Genomic DNA, 17229 nt, shown 5'->3' with positions numbered 1-17229 from the left:
AGCAGATTGTATGTAATCTGCAGAAGAAACCTTCCAGTGTTTAGTCACAATTGTAATCTATTGAGTATCACTTGCAGTCATAAACAATCCTACTGACAAAGGTTACTTCACAATTTGGAAGTGGATTTTTTCCATCCCGCAAGCAATTAGTTTTATGAGTCATTTAAAGTGTTTTGGGGGTGGGGATGGGGGGGGGAGGGGGGGTTGTGCTGTCATATAACCAATTATACTTATGAGTCATTCGAAAGGTCACATTTAATAGAAGTCTAGAATGTAAACAGCTAAAATATTCCCTAACGAAAGTAAAAGACTGAACAATTTTAACAAAAGTTATTCCTTACACATTCATTAAGAACAACTGATGATGTATTATTTGGTAATAATAATTGAACAATAATTTTGAAGCACAAGGAATTTAGTTGTATAGAGCAGTGATTTCAGATCCAGCGTTGGGCACTGGACGTTTCATGTTTGGGTACTTTTTGCTGATCAAAAAATACAGTATCCAGGTATTTCAAAGTAAGGATGGGTGAAATTTGCTGTAGATTAGTAGCACAATTCCTGCTCACCCTTCTTGCTGTGTAGGTAGCAACTTTCCACGTTTTGAAAATTCTCTAAAACAATGAGCTAAATGCCAAGGTGTGGATAAACTACTCCATCATAACTAGAATCACAGTATATGTGAGTAACTAGTATGGTAAATTCAATGTTCCTGCTGCATTTATGACTTCTAGAACTTTACAACTGGATGCTTTAATTTCTTCTTCATAGGGAGTACTGCTCTAACAGTATGTGAGCAATCTGCATATTTTCCTTGACATGTAACATCACATAGAACATAGAACAATACAGCACAGAACAAGCCCTTCAGCCCACGATGTTGTGCCGAACATTTGTCCTAGTTTAAGCACCTATCCATGTGCCTATCCAATTGCCGATTAAAGGTCACCAATGATTTTGACTCTGCCACTCCCACAGCAGCGCATTCCATGCCCCCACCACTCTCTGGGTAAAGAACCTACCCCTGACATCTTCCCTATACCTTTCACCCTTCAACTTAAATTTATGTCCCCTTGTTACACTCTGTTGTACCTGGGGAAAAAATCTCTGACTGTCTACTCTATCTATTCCCCTGATCATCTTATAAACCTCTATCAAATCACCCCTCATCCTTTGCCGTTCCAATTAGAAAAGGCCTAGCACTCTCAACCTATCCTTGTACGATCTATTCTCCATTCCAGGCAACATCCTGGTAAATCTCCTCTGCACCCTCTCCAAAGCTTCCACATCTTTCCTAAGATGAGGTGACCAGAACTGCACACAGTACTCCAAATGTGGCTTTATCAAGGTCCTCTACAGCTGCAACATCACCTCATGACTCTCGAATTCAATCCCTCTGCTAATGAACACTAATACACCATAGGCCTTCTTACAAGCTCTATCCACCTGAGTGGCAACTTTCAAAGAGCTATGAACATAGACCCCAAGATCCCTCTGCTCCTCCACTTTACTAAGAACCCTATCATTAACCCTGTATTCCACATTCTTATTTGTCCTTCCAACATAGACAACCTCGCACTTGACAGGGTTGAACTCCATCTGCCACTCCTCAGCCCAGCTCTGCATCATATCTAAGTCCTTTTGCAGCCGACAACAGCCCTCCTCACTATCCACAACTCCACCAATCTTCGTATCGTCTGCAAATTTACAGACCCACCCTTTGACTCCCTCTTCCAAGTCATTAATAAAAATTACAAAAAGCAGAGGACCCAGAACTGATCCCTGTGGAACTCTACTTGTAACTGGGCTCCAGGCTGAATATTTACCATCTACCACCACTCTCTGACTTCGACTGGTTAGCCAGTTCTCTATCCAACTGGCCAAATTTCCCACTATCCCATGCCTCCTGATTTTCCACATAAGCCTACCATGGGGAACCTTATCAAATGCCTTACTAAAATCCATGTACACTACATCCACTGGTCTACCCTCATCCACATGCTTGGTCACCTCCTCAAAGAATTCAATAAGACTTGTAAGGCAAGACTTACCCCTCACAAATCCGTGCTGCCTGTCCCTAATCAAGCAGTGTCTTTCCAGATACTCATAAAACCTATCCCTCAGTACCCTTTCCATTACTTTGCCTACCACCGAAGTAAGACTAACTGGCCTGTAATTCCCAGGGTTATCCCTATTCCCTATTTTGAACAGGGGCACAACATTCGCCACTCTCCAGTTCCCTGGTACCACCCCCCGTTGACAGTGAAGACGAAAAGATCATTGCCAATGGCTCTGCGATTTCCTCTCTTGCTTCCCACATAATCCTAGGATATATCCCGTCAGGCCTGGGGGACTTGTCTATCCTCAAGTTTTTCAAAATGCCCAACACATCTTCCTTCCTAACAAGTATCTCCTCTAGCTTACCAGTCTGCTTCATACTCTCCTCTTCAACAATATGGTCCCTCTCATTTGTAAATACTGAAGAAAAGTACTCATTCAAGATCTCTTCTATCTCTTCCGACTCAATACACAGTCTCCCACTACTGTCCTTGATTGGACCTATCCTCGTTCTCGTCATTCTCATGTTTCTCACATACGCATAAAAGGCCTTGGGGTTATCCTTGATCCTACCCGCCAAAGATTTTTCATGCCCTCTCTTAGCTCTCCTATTCCCTTTCTTCAGCTCCCTCCTGGCTATCCTGTATCCCTCCAATGCTCTGTCTGAACCTTGTTTCCTCAACCTTATGTAAGCCTCCTTCTTCCTCTTTACTAGACATTCAACCTCCCTCGTCAACCAAGGTTCCCTCACACAACCGTCTCTTTCCTGCCTGACATGTACATACGTATCAAGGACACTTCGTGTCTGTTCCTTTAAAAAGTTCCACATCTCAACGACATTCTTCCCTGACAGCCTATGCTCCCAATTTATGCTCCTCAGATCTTGTCTTGCAGCATCGTATTCACCCTTCCCCCAATTGTAAAACCTGCCCTGTTACACGCACCTATCTCTTTCCATAACCAAGGTGAAAAATCACAGAATTGTGGTCACCAACACCAAAATGCTCACCCACTAACAAGCCGATCACTTGTCCCGGTTCGTTATCAAGTACCAAATCCAATATGGCCTCCCCTCTGGTCAGACAATCTACATACTGAGTTAGAAAAGCTTCCTGGACACACTGCACAAACACCGCCCCGTCCAATCTACTTGATCTAATATTTGGGAAGTTGAAATCACCCATGACTACTACCCTGTGGCTTCTGCACCTTTCCAAAATCTGTTTCCCAATCTGCTTCTCCACATCTCTGCTGCTATTGTGGGGCCTATAGTAAACACCCAACAAGGTGACTTCTCCTTTACTATTTCTGACTTCAGCCCATACTACCTCCAAAGGCAGATCCCCCTCGAACTGCCTTTCTACAGCCATTATACCATTTCTAATTAACAATGCCACACCCACTCCTTTTTTACCACCCTCCTTAATCCTACTGAAACATCTGTAACCAGGAACCTCCAACAACCATTCCTGTCCCTCTTCTATCCCCGTTTCCGTGATGGCCACAACATCGTAGTCCCAAGTATCGATCTACGCCTTAAGTTCAACCACCTTATTTCTGATACTCCTTGTGTTGAAGTTTACACACTTGAACCCATCTCTGTGTCCGCAAGTATTCCCTGTCTGTGCTACCTTCTCCACAGCCTCCCTACATTCTTGGACATCCTGAAAAACAGCTAACCTACTTGCTGGACTACAAGTCCGGATGCCATCCCCCTGTCAAATTAGTTTAAACCTTCCCTCGAAGAGTGCTAGCAAACCTACCTCCCAGGATATTGGTGCCCTCCTGGTTCAGGTGCAACCCATCCTGCTTGTACAGGTCCCACCTTCCCTAGAATGCAGTCCAATTGTCCAAATACCTGAAGCCCTCCCTCCTACACCATCCTTGCAGCCATGCGTTCAACTGCAATCTCTCCTTATTCCTTGCCTCACTGCCACGTGGCACCGGCAACAATCCAGAGATGATCACTCTGTCCGTCCTAGCTTTTAGCTTCCAGCCTAACTCCCTGAGCTCTTGAATGACCTCCCCACCCCTCGTCCTGCCTATGTCGTTGGTGCCAATGTGCACCACGACTTTTGGCTCCACACCCTCCCCCTTTAGGACTCTGAAGACACAGTCCGAGACGTCTCAGACCCTGGCACCCAGGAGGCAACAAACCAACCGAGAGTCTCGCCCATGTCCACAGAACCGCCTGTCTGTCCCTCTAACTATAGAGTCTCCTATAACTAGCGCTCTCCTCCTCTCCCCTTTTCCCTTCTGAGCCTCAGAGCCGGACCTTGTGCCAGAGACCCAGTCACTGCAGCTTACCCCTGGTACGCTGTCCCCCCCCAAAAGTATCCCAAGCGGTATACTTATTATTGAGGGGAACGACCACAGGGGATCTCTGCACTGCCTGCTCCCTCCCCTTCCCACCTCTAACTGTTACCCAGCTACCTCTGTTCTCTGGCGTAACTATGTCCCTGTAGCTTCTATCTATCACCCTCTCAGCCTCTCGAATAATCCACAGTTCATCCAGCTCCAGTTCCCTAACGCGGTCTGTGAGGAGCTGGAGCTGGCTGCACTTCCTGCAGGTGAAGTCGGCAGGAGCATCGGTGGTCACCCCTACCTCAAACATCCTGCAGGAGGAACATTCCACTTCCTGCGCTGCCATAACTCCACACTTAGTCTCCAAAACAAGAACACTAAGTAGCTTACCTGTTCAGCCGACTGAGTCCTTTTTTTTAGGTTAGAGGAGGAGGGAGGGTGGGTTCCTTCTCCACTCAAAAAAATTTTACAAATCTCTGATTACACAGATATCACCACATCTAGGTGATATCTCTGTAATCAGAAAAACATTTAGAGGAGAGTTATGGCTTGAGAAAAATACTTTGATGTGGCTTCTGGTCAACTGCACTGTCGTGTTGTCTTTTCTAGGTAAATACTGATATCAATATTTGGCATCAAAGACAATGGCCGGGCATTTTTATTTATCTGACCGTGGTTTTGTTTCATTTACATTAATGTCTTGGATGGAAATGCAGCCAGGTTTCCTTTCTGCATTAAGATTGCTTCAAATCCCGTCTTGTGTGCTGTGCTGCTGGGTGACTTGATCATTTTCATCTTAGAATTTCAGCACTGGCATTGCTGTCACTAGTTGCTAGACACTTGTGTATGCTGCTTCTTGCTCTGCACCTCAATACTACTGCATATTTTTGGCAGAGAGTTGCTGTACTGGCTCACGCTCTGATGACAAATTGGACAAGAATTTAGCAAAATAGTGAATGAATCCATCAAATCATGTTTTGCAGTCAGTAGTTAACCTATGAGCTTAACTTCAGGCATCTTTAGTTGCAACTTTTTCTTGTTTAGCTTCACGTTCATTTGGTGAATTATATTTAGCAATCACATTAGATTTTGAATATGGTCAGCAATGGTGTGTCCCTACAAACCTAAAGAAGCAGGTCATCCACTATTGATTCCACTGTGGGAAGATCATTACCTATCCCATCTTGTCTGCACTGATACTCTTCTATGGCCATGGAAATACCAAAATTGAGTGGGAAAGCTGCTATATTCGTCTAGCTTCATACCAATAGCTATTGTTCATGTCAAGGATCGGTTCTGATTTTTGCCTTTGCAGGATGTGGCAAAATTCCTTTAATTGTTGCTGCTTCTTCCAGGTTGGCCTTGACACCTGGAACTTTCTGGCCACGTGCTGATTAATTTCTCACACTCATCCATTTTGAAATGATATTCTTCAGGAAGACATAATAAACATAATTATTTTACTCTGCAGGGTCAGTTCCATGGATCGTGGTTTAGTGTGCTGCAACACGTTACAAATTTCTTTGACTTGCTACAGCTGAAATGAGTAACTGTTGCTTGCCACTTGTGATCTGCATCTCCGGTTCATTCTCTTTATATTTGGAATGGGCTATCTGTGTAATTTGTCCTCTCGACTCAAGGATAGCACATCTATTTTGCTCACAAGGGCTTCATTTATGGACCATCATGTTGAGCTGCTTAGTACAGGTCTATGAGGATCAGAAAGCTCCATGATGCACTGTTGTCCATCTGACATTTTGTTGTCTTATTGTTTGCCTTTTGCAGTCATCATTGAAACAGACACAAACCATTTATCATTTATTGGCCCAATCTCTTGGTGATGTCAAGTGATTCTACAGAAACTTCAGCTGGTATCTTCAGGGGCCATCTGTATTTGTTTATTGTGCTTCCTCCTAGCCAAGCACTTGTGTGTAAGATTATTTGCCTTCTTGCTGTGAGAGCACACTGAACATGCCTTGTTTTCTGTTGGGCGTTTCCCTCCACAATATTTGCATCCTGCTCCTTTTCCTGATATTTCAACCCTTTTGACTTGCAGTACCTGTCACCATATTGCAAGGCTTGGACTGTTCTGCGCTGCAGGTGCTCTAGCTGCTGCCTTACAGTGTCATTACTATTGTATATGTTGAACACTTACTTAAAAGCAGGTTTTTTCTCTCTCAGTAGATGCACTGTCACTGTGGGATCTTTTATGCCTAATACAATTCTATCAGCTTATATTATTACACGTTTGTGCGATTCTGGGAGCTGTGGAAATGCCGTGAAATGATGACACCTGACCCATCAGCCTCTGATGCACCGTCGGTCACCAGATGTCAGATCGGCCTTTTTAGGGATGAACCCATTGAAAACAACTGACTTGGATGGAGACCCCAGCCATACACAGATCCTGCACAGGCCAGTTGGTGGAAGTATTCACAGACATCTTCAAACTCTCTTTACTACGATCTGAAGTCCCCACCTGCTTCAAAAATACTGGCAGTGCCAAAGAAAAATCATGCAGCGTGCCTCAGTGACTATCACCCAGTGGCGCTGACATCAGTAATTATGAAGAGCTTCAAGAGATTGGTCATGGCTGACATCAACTCTGGCCTCCCAGATTACCTTGATCCCCTGCAATTTGCCTACCAGCCCTACTCATCCCTGGAACATCTGGACAACCAGGATACTTACATCAGACCCTTATCTATTGACCACAGTTCTGTTTTCAACACAATAATTCCAAATAAACTCATCTCCAAACTCTGGGACCGAGATCTCTGTTCCCCGCTATGTAACTGGATTTTCAACTTCCTGACCAACAGACCGCAGTCAGTAAGAATAGGTGACAATACCTCCTTCATGGTAATCTTCAACACTGGTGCCCTGCAAGTCTGTGTAATCAGACCCCTACAAAATCCTTATAAACAAATGACTACAGCCAAATTCTGCACTAACTTCATTTACAAGTTTGCTGATGGCACCACCAATGTAGGTCAGATCTCAAAAACTAAGAAGGCAGAGTACAGGAGGGAAATAGATTGCTTAATGGTATGGTGTAAAGACAACAATCTCTCCATCAACATTCGCAAAATTAAGGAGCTGGTCATTGACTTCAGGAATTGGAGTGAAAGGCAAGCCCCTGTCTGTAACAATGGTGTTGAAGTGGAGACAGTTGAGAGTGTCAAGTTTCTGAGAGTGATGATCACCAACCATCTGTCCTCGTCCACCCACGTTGACAGTACGGTTGAGAAAGCACAGCAACGCCTCTACTCCCTCAGGAGGCTAAGAAAATTGTTCGTGAAGACTCTGACACATTTTTATAGATGCACTAGAGAAAGCATCCTATTTGATGCATTGCAGCATGGTATGGCAATTGCTCTTCCCAAAACTGAAAGAAACTTCAGAGAGTTGTGAACACAGCTTGGTCCATCGCACAAATCAGCCTCTCATCCATTGACTCCATCAATACTTCCCACTGTCTCGGGAAAGCAACCAGCATAATCAAAGACCCCTCCCAGCTCGCTTGTGCTCTCTTCCAGCCTCTTCTGTCAGATAGAAAATACAGAAGTTTGTATGCACATACAAACAGATTCAAGATCCGTTTCTTCCCACTGTTATCAGATCTTTGAATTGACCTCTTTAATGTTGTTCTCTCACTCCTTCTCAGCAGCTGTAACATTGTATCCTGCACTCTGTTCTGTTATTGTGATGCACTTGTGCAGTACCCTCTGCCTGTACAGCATGTAAGACAACACTTTTCACTGACTTCCATGCAAGTGACAGTAATAAATCAAAATCAAAATGCAGTCACTTACAGATCAATAGATTCTTCCTTACCTTGGATCCTAATAGTGAACGTGTACTATTCATCAGTTGTATTCACTTGGGCTTTAGCACAACACCTTCAAGGCATTTGCATTTCTGTTGTCTATTTTTTTGTTGTGCTGTAAGATTTAGGATAGAACATACTTTATGACAGTGTCTCCCAACAATGATAAAAATGTAGGTATTTGTAGCTGCTGTAGTTTGCTAATTAAACCTGTCATAATTTTGAGATTTTTGCCACTGTCGATAGGAAAAAAACCCACCAGTTCTGCTTCATGTCACTTTTCACTTTGACCGACACTGGAAGAGGAAAATTTATAACCTTTGTGTCTTAACCACGTGCTTTCAGGCGTAGCGTGCATGTTTTCTTTATTCCCTTTTCCATGGCTTCCTGTAGCTGCTCGCAGTTCTGAAAGAATCCTGTATTCCACTTTTTTTTAGTGTCTATGCTTCTGTGCAGCTCTTCAACACAGTGGGGATTTGATGTTTCTGTGAACACTCAATCTCAGCTCTAATCCAATGCTATGATATGAGCTCGCAGGAGAACAATCTAGCTTGCACTGTGTTTTTATGAATGTAAGATAGAGGCCTGCAGTGAATGTATAATGGTAAAGATCACAAGCCAGGAGGCACATCAAGGAGAAAGTGAGGACTGCAGATGCTGGAGATCAGAGCTGAAAATGTGTTCCTGGAAAAGCAAAGCAGGCCAGGAAGCATCCAAGGAGCAGGACAGTCGACGTTTCAGGCATGAGCCCTTCTTCAGGAATGAGGCCTGAATACATCAATACAGGATTGCGTTCCTCTGCTAAACATTATATCAACTGTGGGTAATCAGGAATGAAACCTTGGATAATTATTCTCCTTCACAATGTTGATTCTTGAGATAACTTGTGAAACTATCATTGTAGCACCTTTTATTCAAGTAACTTACGGTACTTTTAGTTTATTCCTTCATTGTAGTCAACAGTTCCTTAAGTTATGATTGAAATCAAGATACAGAGCTATTTCAAATGGCAGGCCTGTGACTTGCTAATAGCACTATGTCGAGTGCTTTGGTAAGTAATAGTTATCCCCATTTTGTCAAAGTGACTGCTTTTCTTAATAATACAGAAAGTAATTTCTCAGTTGCCATGTTAACATTTAAGGCTGAGAGGCATTTAATTTATGATAAAAACACAATGTTGCAAGTAACTAGGTCTGGTGGCATCTGTGGAGCGAGAAGTAATGTCAACATTTCAGACTGGTGAGTCCTCTTCAGCTCAGTCAGGAGCTTATTCACTTCATCAGTTTTCAAGAGTTTGTTCTGGGCTAAAGTACACTTACTGTCTCAGCTTGCTTGACAGCCTCCCTCCTGCTTATAATTGTTGTTGACACCACTTATCCTTCAATAAGACATTGGATTCCCCTGTGCAACATGACTCATCGAGACCACCATTTACTTCTGCTAGCTCATGGTCGATATAGTGTGCTTCCTTGGCTCTCATTTTTAGTGGAATGACACATTGTAGTGTTCCCATGGATTACTTTCTGCCTCAAACAGGTTTACTCACCTTCCAGAGCTAACGCTGAATCGAAGCATTAGTTCAATGGTACTGAACATCAGTTCAATCATACTGAACATTAGTTCAATCATACTGGACATTACTTCAATCGTACTTCAAGCTGATTTCATTCTATTTTACAAGGCACCTTGTGCCTCATTCCATTATTCTCCTTTTAGGTACTTTGCTTTACAAAATTCTTCTCAATCATGAGTTGTAGATACTGCTGTTGGACTGGGGTGTACAAAGTTAAAAATCACGCACCAGGTTATAGTCAAACAGGTTTACTGGAAGCACCGAAAGCGAAAGTATAGGACTATAACCTGGTGTTGTGTGATTTTTAACTTCTCAATCACTCATTATTTTACTACTTTGCAACTTTTCCACTGCTGTCATCACGTATAAACTTGTAGGTATGGCTGTCTTCCCCTTCCTGTCACACACTCTCTTTCTCTTTCTCTATCTGTCTCTCTGTCTCTATCTCTCTATCCTTGTCTTTCGCTCGTCTGTCTCTCTATTTCTCTCTCTATCTCTCTCTGACTCTACCTGTATCTCTATATATCTCTATCTCTATCTCTCTCGATCTTTCTCTCTATATATCTCTCTGTCTCTATGTCTCTCTCTAGCTCTCAATCTCTCTCTCTATATCTTTCTTGATCTCTCTCTCTCTCTCAATCTCTATCTCTATCTCTCTCTCTCTCAATCTCTATCTCTATCTCTCTCTCTCTCTATCTATCTCTATCTCTATTTCTATCTCTATCTCTATAACTCGCTGTCTATCTGTATCTGTATCTCTATCTCCATAACTCGCTGTCTATCTGTATCTCTATCTCTCCAACTCTATTTGTATCTCTCCATCTCCATCTCTCTCTATCTCCCCTGCTATTTCTATCTCTATTTCTCTCTTTCTTTACATCTCTCTATCCCTCATCTCTATCTCTATCTCTATCTCTACGTCTCTCTATCTCTACGTCTTTCTATCTCTACGTCTTTCTATCTCTACGTCTCTCTATCTCTACATCTCTCTATCTCTACGTCTCTCTCTCTCTCTCTCTTTCTCTATATCTGTCTCTCTCTCTCTCTCTATCTCTCTCTATTTCTCTATATCTCTCTATCTCTATCTCTCCATCTCTCTATCTCTATCTATATCTCTGTCTCTCTCTATCTCAATCTCTCTGTGTCTCTCTATACCTCTTTATACCTCTCTATACCTCTCTATACCTCTCTATTTCTCTCGATCTCTACCTCTCTCAATCTCTCTCTCTTGATCTCTATATCTCTTGATCTCTTTCTCTATCTCTATCTATCTTGCTCTGTATCTTTTTATCGCGCTCTATATTAGTCTATCTCTCAATCTCTCTCTCTCTATCCCTCTTGATCTCTCTCACTCCATCTGTATCTATCTTTAACTCTCTCTCTATTCTCTCTATCTTGTTCTTTCTATCTCTCTATTTCTCTATCTCTCTCTCTCTATATCTATTCATATTGAGGCACCAATCACACCTGCCAATATGCAAGCAGCAATTTTAGACAACCAGATATCCACTCATTACGTCTAGCTAGCATTCTCACCCAGAGATCTTGAGGTCTTTTCTTGCTGATACATGCTACTCACCTTTGGAACTGCTAATCAAGGACTTTACCAATAGAAACATAATCACTATTATTTTTGCATTATCCTATACTACATACATTTAACTGTGGGGAGAAACACCCTTCACCATCATGACGTTGAGCTTGGTTGCATTAACATTATGGCTTTGATGCAGACTTTGCTTATGTGCAATGACTTTTGGACCTCACTAAAAATCACTTACATAGCTTTCCCTTTCACTAAGCATTAGATCTAAACTATGTTGCTGGCAGTGTGACCATCATCACCAAGTCTCAACCATAATTGATGGAATGGCTGTCTCCTCTGAACATCTCACTTTGATTCAACTCTCTTTAAAACTCTTTCTTTTCTACCATCCACACAAAACCTACCCCAAGTTTCTTACTAAGATATCCTTAGTTCTTTACTTGTTCAGCTTCTGCGCCCAAGCAACTTTATGTCCTCAATGTTTCCAGCCTCCACCTTAATTCACTTTGCCCTCTCTCCTCTCAGATCGTTATCCCTTTGATCCTCCTCAATTTCTCCTGCAGAACCCCATGGCCATCCCTCAACTTGATAGCTTATCTTTTCATAGTTAAAGCTATTTTTAACTTAAGAGCAATCAAATCTCGCAAATGTACTGGTCATAAACCAACAAGAAAACAGCAGTTTACCTACAGTTACCAAATAACAAACTTAGCATATTGCACAAAATGCAGAATAGAGACTGAAGCTCTTCCTCTATGAAAACGTTGGAGACCAATTAAGAAGAATGCCAAGCATACTACTTCGATCCTGAGGTCAATAATGAGTTTTAACCCCACAGGCCGAGAAGGAGCCGAATGTGACAATGTTTAAAAAATATACAGGCAAACTATTGGGAGGAAGAATGAATTATGCATTTATTGTGTTGCATCAATATTCTGGAAGTCTCTCAAGATTATCTTCAATAAATAACAGTTGTAGAAAGATATATGAGAATTAAAAAGCCTAGGTAGGTATCCCATTTTTCTTTTTGCTGAAATAATTTTTCAGAAGTTAGTACCCCAGATTGTTTCTCGTTTCTGAGATAGCAAGGGCTTTTGGCAGCAGTATAGAAGGAGGAAAAAATGAAGCAAGGTTTCAAGATCAAATGACATCTATTGAAGTTTTATATAATTTGAGATCCAAGTGTTAGGCAAAGTGTTTAGCAGGATATTTTGACTTGGTTTCACAAAATCTGTCTCAGCACTTTAGTTATCTTTCCCACAATTTGATTAATGGTACATCAGTGGATGAAAAGTGTGAATTATTCTGCATGCTCTGGCTTTAGACCTTTGGTGTAAGAGCTGATGCCCACAGCCCTCCAAATCAGCAAATCTGCTTTCTTCATAACTATTGTGTGTTAGCTGCAGTGTTATGGTTTTGAATGAAGCATTTAGCCTCCAAATTTCAGTTGTGCATCATTTGTTTAGGTCCATGATTCACCAGCTTTCATAGAACACAGTAATTCAGTTATATAGCTAACCTTAGACTCAAGCCTATAATGTGCTGCTCCAGGGCTATGCTTTTAAGACTTTCAGTTCCTTTGGCTCAAATTTCCAAAATCCTTACCTTTTAGGCTTATGGTTTTGTCAGCACCTCGCCTCAGGCAATCCTATTACTACCAGCCTTGGTCACATACATCACCAGGTTTCAACAAGGGACAGGAACTGAATACAGAAGAATAACAATTAGAGCTAATGTGCTCCCAGTATTGAAGTCAGTTTAGTTATTTGATGACCTTAGGATGAATTGTGCAAGTCTAATATGTAGTTTATTAAAATTTATTGTTCATCATGCACTGTGAAATGCTAAAGGCATTTGAAAATTTGAAGTTTGGCATTACCATGTTAGCATTTGTTGTAGGTCTGAGTGCTGGGCTGATATTAGATTAATAACTACAATGATTTTTTTGTTTTTGTTATATATCCTGTAAACCATTATGAAAACTGTTTTCCTTTTGTAATGCCCCAGTATGTGTGCTGTTCTTCCCTTTGTCTAACAAAAATACTCTCTGCTTGATGATCTCTGAACATGGTCTTGAAATAGCAGAAACTCATTAGGATTCAGATTAAGCCAAAATCATGTTTTTTTGGATAAAGTCATGTTGTCTCCATAATGCAAAGAGCAGAATTTCCAGACACAGGAAACATTGAGACTGTGTGAGGCAAGAAATTTCAATTTATTTGTTATTGATTTTTTTTTACCACATAGAAGCCAGGCTGGATGAATTTCTGCATCATCATATCCATTATACAATGTTGACATGGTTAATTGTATATTTTTTTAAAAAGTGTTGAAATGTGTGAACATAATTTGCCTTTATATTGATTAAAAATGCAAGTCCAATTACTGCAAAATTAGTTACAAGGCTCTGTTTGATGTCATGTATTCTTTTTGATACACTATTCCCATTGTATGCAAAATAGCCTGTGATTACTTAAGCTTTAATTCCTCACTCAATGTCTACTAGCAATGGTTGAAGTGTCTGTCAGGTAATTAGTTGTGAGTGTAGATGTATTATACTGAGTCAAAGAGTAGATCTATTGTTTGAAAAGAAAGCATTTATTACCAAGAAGATTCATGGATTTACCAAAAAGAGAGAATGTTTTATTATTGTGTAGTTTGGATTGGGTAAATTGGTAGTCTGTGGGCAGTTAGCTTCTACTTTAGGAAATCCTTTTCTCCCTACTAAATTGCAAAGTCTTGAGTGAGGATTTATGAAGGAAAGTACTGACTTTTCTAGAGATCTTATGTGAGTTTTTGAAGATAAATTATAGCAAACTTCTTTCTTCCTGAAATACAGCTTAATCAACAAATAAGATGAATGAGGCTGTTGCCAGAACAATGATAATATATTGTTTAGTATTAAAGAGATGTGCAGTGAGGCGCAGTGCCATTGAGAGATTGCAGAACACAGTACAGTAAGGGAATTTGGGTACCCTGATATATCGATCACATTAAGTGATTAATAAGGCACATGAAATGTTGGCATTTGTTGTAAAAGGAAAGGAATATAAAAGTTGGAAAAATTTTGCTACAGCTGTACAGTGCTTTGGCAAAATCTTTTAAGTCATACTTGAATATAATTGAATTCACCTTCATGAAGTCTCCTTAATGGGACAATCCTAATTGACCTTTGAGTAAAATTATAATCTTTGTGGCTCATTAGATAGTTAGACTTGGATTCAATCCCCAACTCAGAATTTGAGCAGGTATCATGGTTGACACTTCAGTATATTACTTAGGTGTGAACAGGAGCATTGTTCTTTTGAATAAGATTGCTTAAGACCCATAATACAATTCAGTGTTCCACATGACATTCTTTATTAAAACTGCATGTTCATTCATCCTTTACTGGGTCTGATTTTAGTTGTGTAGAAGATAAGTGTTGAAGTACACAGTAACAGTGCTACCCTTCAAATAACTTGAATTTTGTGGTGCTGCTGAAAAAGTGGAAGAGTACCATTTCAGATCAAGATTTTGACTAAGGCTGGTTGCCTGAGTTTTATTTTGCGTGTGTCTCAAGCAAAAGGAATAAAGATGAGTCTTATGACTCTATTTGTGTGTGAAATGGTATTCAAACAAAAGTTGAAACTTCATTTGAGTAAACCAGTCATGCCTGTGTACTGCAATGTTAACAGTAGCTTAATGCCATTGCCTAAAACTGTGGAGATATTGACCTCTTTTGTGTTAGTAATTGCATTCAGGTTACTTACTGTTGCAATGTTATCTGGAATCCCAGAGTGAAACCCCAGAAACTTCATCCAAATTTAATAACTGTTGCATAAAGGCAGCTGTAGGTTCAAGAGTAGCCTCCTGCTCCTCGGATGCAGCCTGACCTGCTGTGCTTTTCCAGCACCACTCTAATCTAAATTCTGGTTTCCAGCATCTGCAGTCCTCACTTTTGCCTTCAAGAATAGTAGTGCCTCTCTCAGCACTTCTTATGGGCCTTGAGAAGCAGAAGTACTGAAAATCTCTCTAAGCCCCCTCAGGAAGCATTCTGTCTCGATTTTGCTGGTTATGGCCTCTCTCTGCAACCCTCCCCAAGGTAGCAAACTCTACCCCCATGCCCTGATATATCTTTGCATGCACAGTTATGGTTATTATCCTCTATACCTATTTCCACACTGTAGGGAATTTATGATTCTATACCCACTTTTCATCCCCACTTCCTTTTCCCAACTACCAGGATAATCTCTGAGGGAGTTCCAAATCAACAGGAGTCACAGCAAGAGAAAACAATGTACATTTGGCACTACTTAATGGCTGTATGCTTCGCTTATCCTTGTCTTTGCTGGATTCTCCCTGTGCTCCTTTTCACCCTCTGTATAAATATAGCAGCCCAAAGTGTTTTTTTTTAATGTATGTATTTATTGAAAAAAAATCACTTCTTTTATAAAAACACAAACCAAAGTTATAAAGATACCAAAGTACAGAAAAATAGAAATAATATGGCACTATTATGTTATATTACAGTAACATTAACAATAAACTGTCTACTATTCTTTAAGATATAATTGAATCATGTTTACTTAACTTAATCCAAATTAGCAGAAATTCAAACTAAATAAAATAACATTAAATTAACACACAATCTCTGGACCGCCATATGTGGCCCTTGTAGGTATATAAAGGCCTTAATCAATACTGCTGACAGATCCATGTGAACATAATTTAGAAAGGGCCGTCATGTCTTATAAAATTGCTCTGTGCTATGGTGCACCATACTTGTCAGGTATTCCTGAGGGACGTGCTCTATCACAAGTCTGCACCACCCTGCAAGACCTGGAGACTTTTCTGATTAGGATGTTTTTCCTTGCACAGTGCGTAAGAATGTTGAATAACCTCTTCCCGTGCTCACCCAAACAGGGAGGATTTGGTAGCCCCAAGAGAAGGGACACTGGATCCTCCCTAACTTCCATCCTCTCCAGCTCATTCACTATATCCGCGGATCTTGTAGCAGGACCAAAAGCAATGTGTAAGGGTGCCAATACTGTTTTTACATTTGGAACATTTCAGGGAAGATCCTTTCTTAAACTTTGCTAACCTCTGTAGTGCCATATGGGCCCTGTGGAGGATCTTCAATTGCATCGCTTGTGCCTAATCTTCTTTACATTCCTCCATATATCCTCCCACGTTTCTGATGAGATTTCTTCCGTAACTCCTGATTCCAAATCTCATGGAATATTTTCATATCCCCCTGGGCATTCCCTCTCTGCAGATGATATATGGTACTAACTGAGAGAGCACCCCCGCATCGGGACACTCTACATTCTATATCCGACTTGTACGGCTGGGTCAAGAGCATGGTCGTCTTCTGTATGTAACCCCTAACCTGGAAATATCCGAAAAGGTCCCTATTAGGGATTCTGTATTTCTGACCTAATTGGCTAAAAGACATCGAGACCTCTCCCTCAAATAAATCTCCCAGACAGGAGATTCCTTTACCCTCCCATGCTGTAAAGCCGGCGTCCATTGATCCTGGTCTAAATCCTGGGGGTCCCACTAATGGGGTGAACGGCAAAGTATAAAGCAAATTGCCCTCACCCTGCCACATTATCTTCCATGCTTCCACTGTATTTATGATAACCAGACTTGCACAGTGCTCAGCTACCAACCTCAACTTATCCTTGAACAGTAAGTTTATGAGGGGCCTCCTCGTCAAGCCATATCGGCTTCGAGTCATTACGTACCCAGTCGCCTACTTATGACAACAGGGTGCCTATTTGATATACACACACACACACACACACACACACACACACACACACGTTGCAAATGGGTAAATTTACCTAAGGAGCACCTATGGCACCACACAAATGATCCAAGTCATCCCGCAAACCTACGCAGCACCTGTTTGAGTAATAACAGTGAGAGCATCCT

At 41.2% G+C, this 17229-nt stretch overlaps 1 protein-coding gene across 7 annotated transcripts in view; it reads left to right on the top strand.

The window, feature by feature from the left end:
* The window catches only part of kcnma1a (potassium large conductance calcium-activated channel, subfamily M, alpha member 1a), an 858112-nt gene that overhangs the window by 400180 nt on the left and 440703 nt on the right, over nucleotides 1-17229 (top strand). The window contains exon 1 of one of the 7 annotated variants that reach the window (XM_060854011.1): nucleotides 8992-9010. The exons of the other annotated variants lie outside the window; for them this stretch is intronic. The gene's annotated coding sequence lies outside the window, so the exon portion shown is untranslated. Of the gene's footprint in view, nucleotides 1-8991; nucleotides 9011-17229 lie in introns of those variants that run through there. 7 annotated transcript variants of the gene reach the window in all.

The sequence above is a fragment of the Hemiscyllium ocellatum genome, chromosome 43 (genome assembly GCF_020745735.1).
Source record: "Hemiscyllium ocellatum isolate sHemOce1 chromosome 43, sHemOce1.pat.X.cur, whole genome shotgun sequence".
NCBI classification, from domain to species: Eukaryota; Metazoa; Chordata; class Chondrichthyes; order Orectolobiformes; family Hemiscylliidae; genus Hemiscyllium; species Hemiscyllium ocellatum.
Note: the sequence above shows the minus strand (reverse complement) of the source record. Positions and strands in the feature narration are given on the sequence as shown.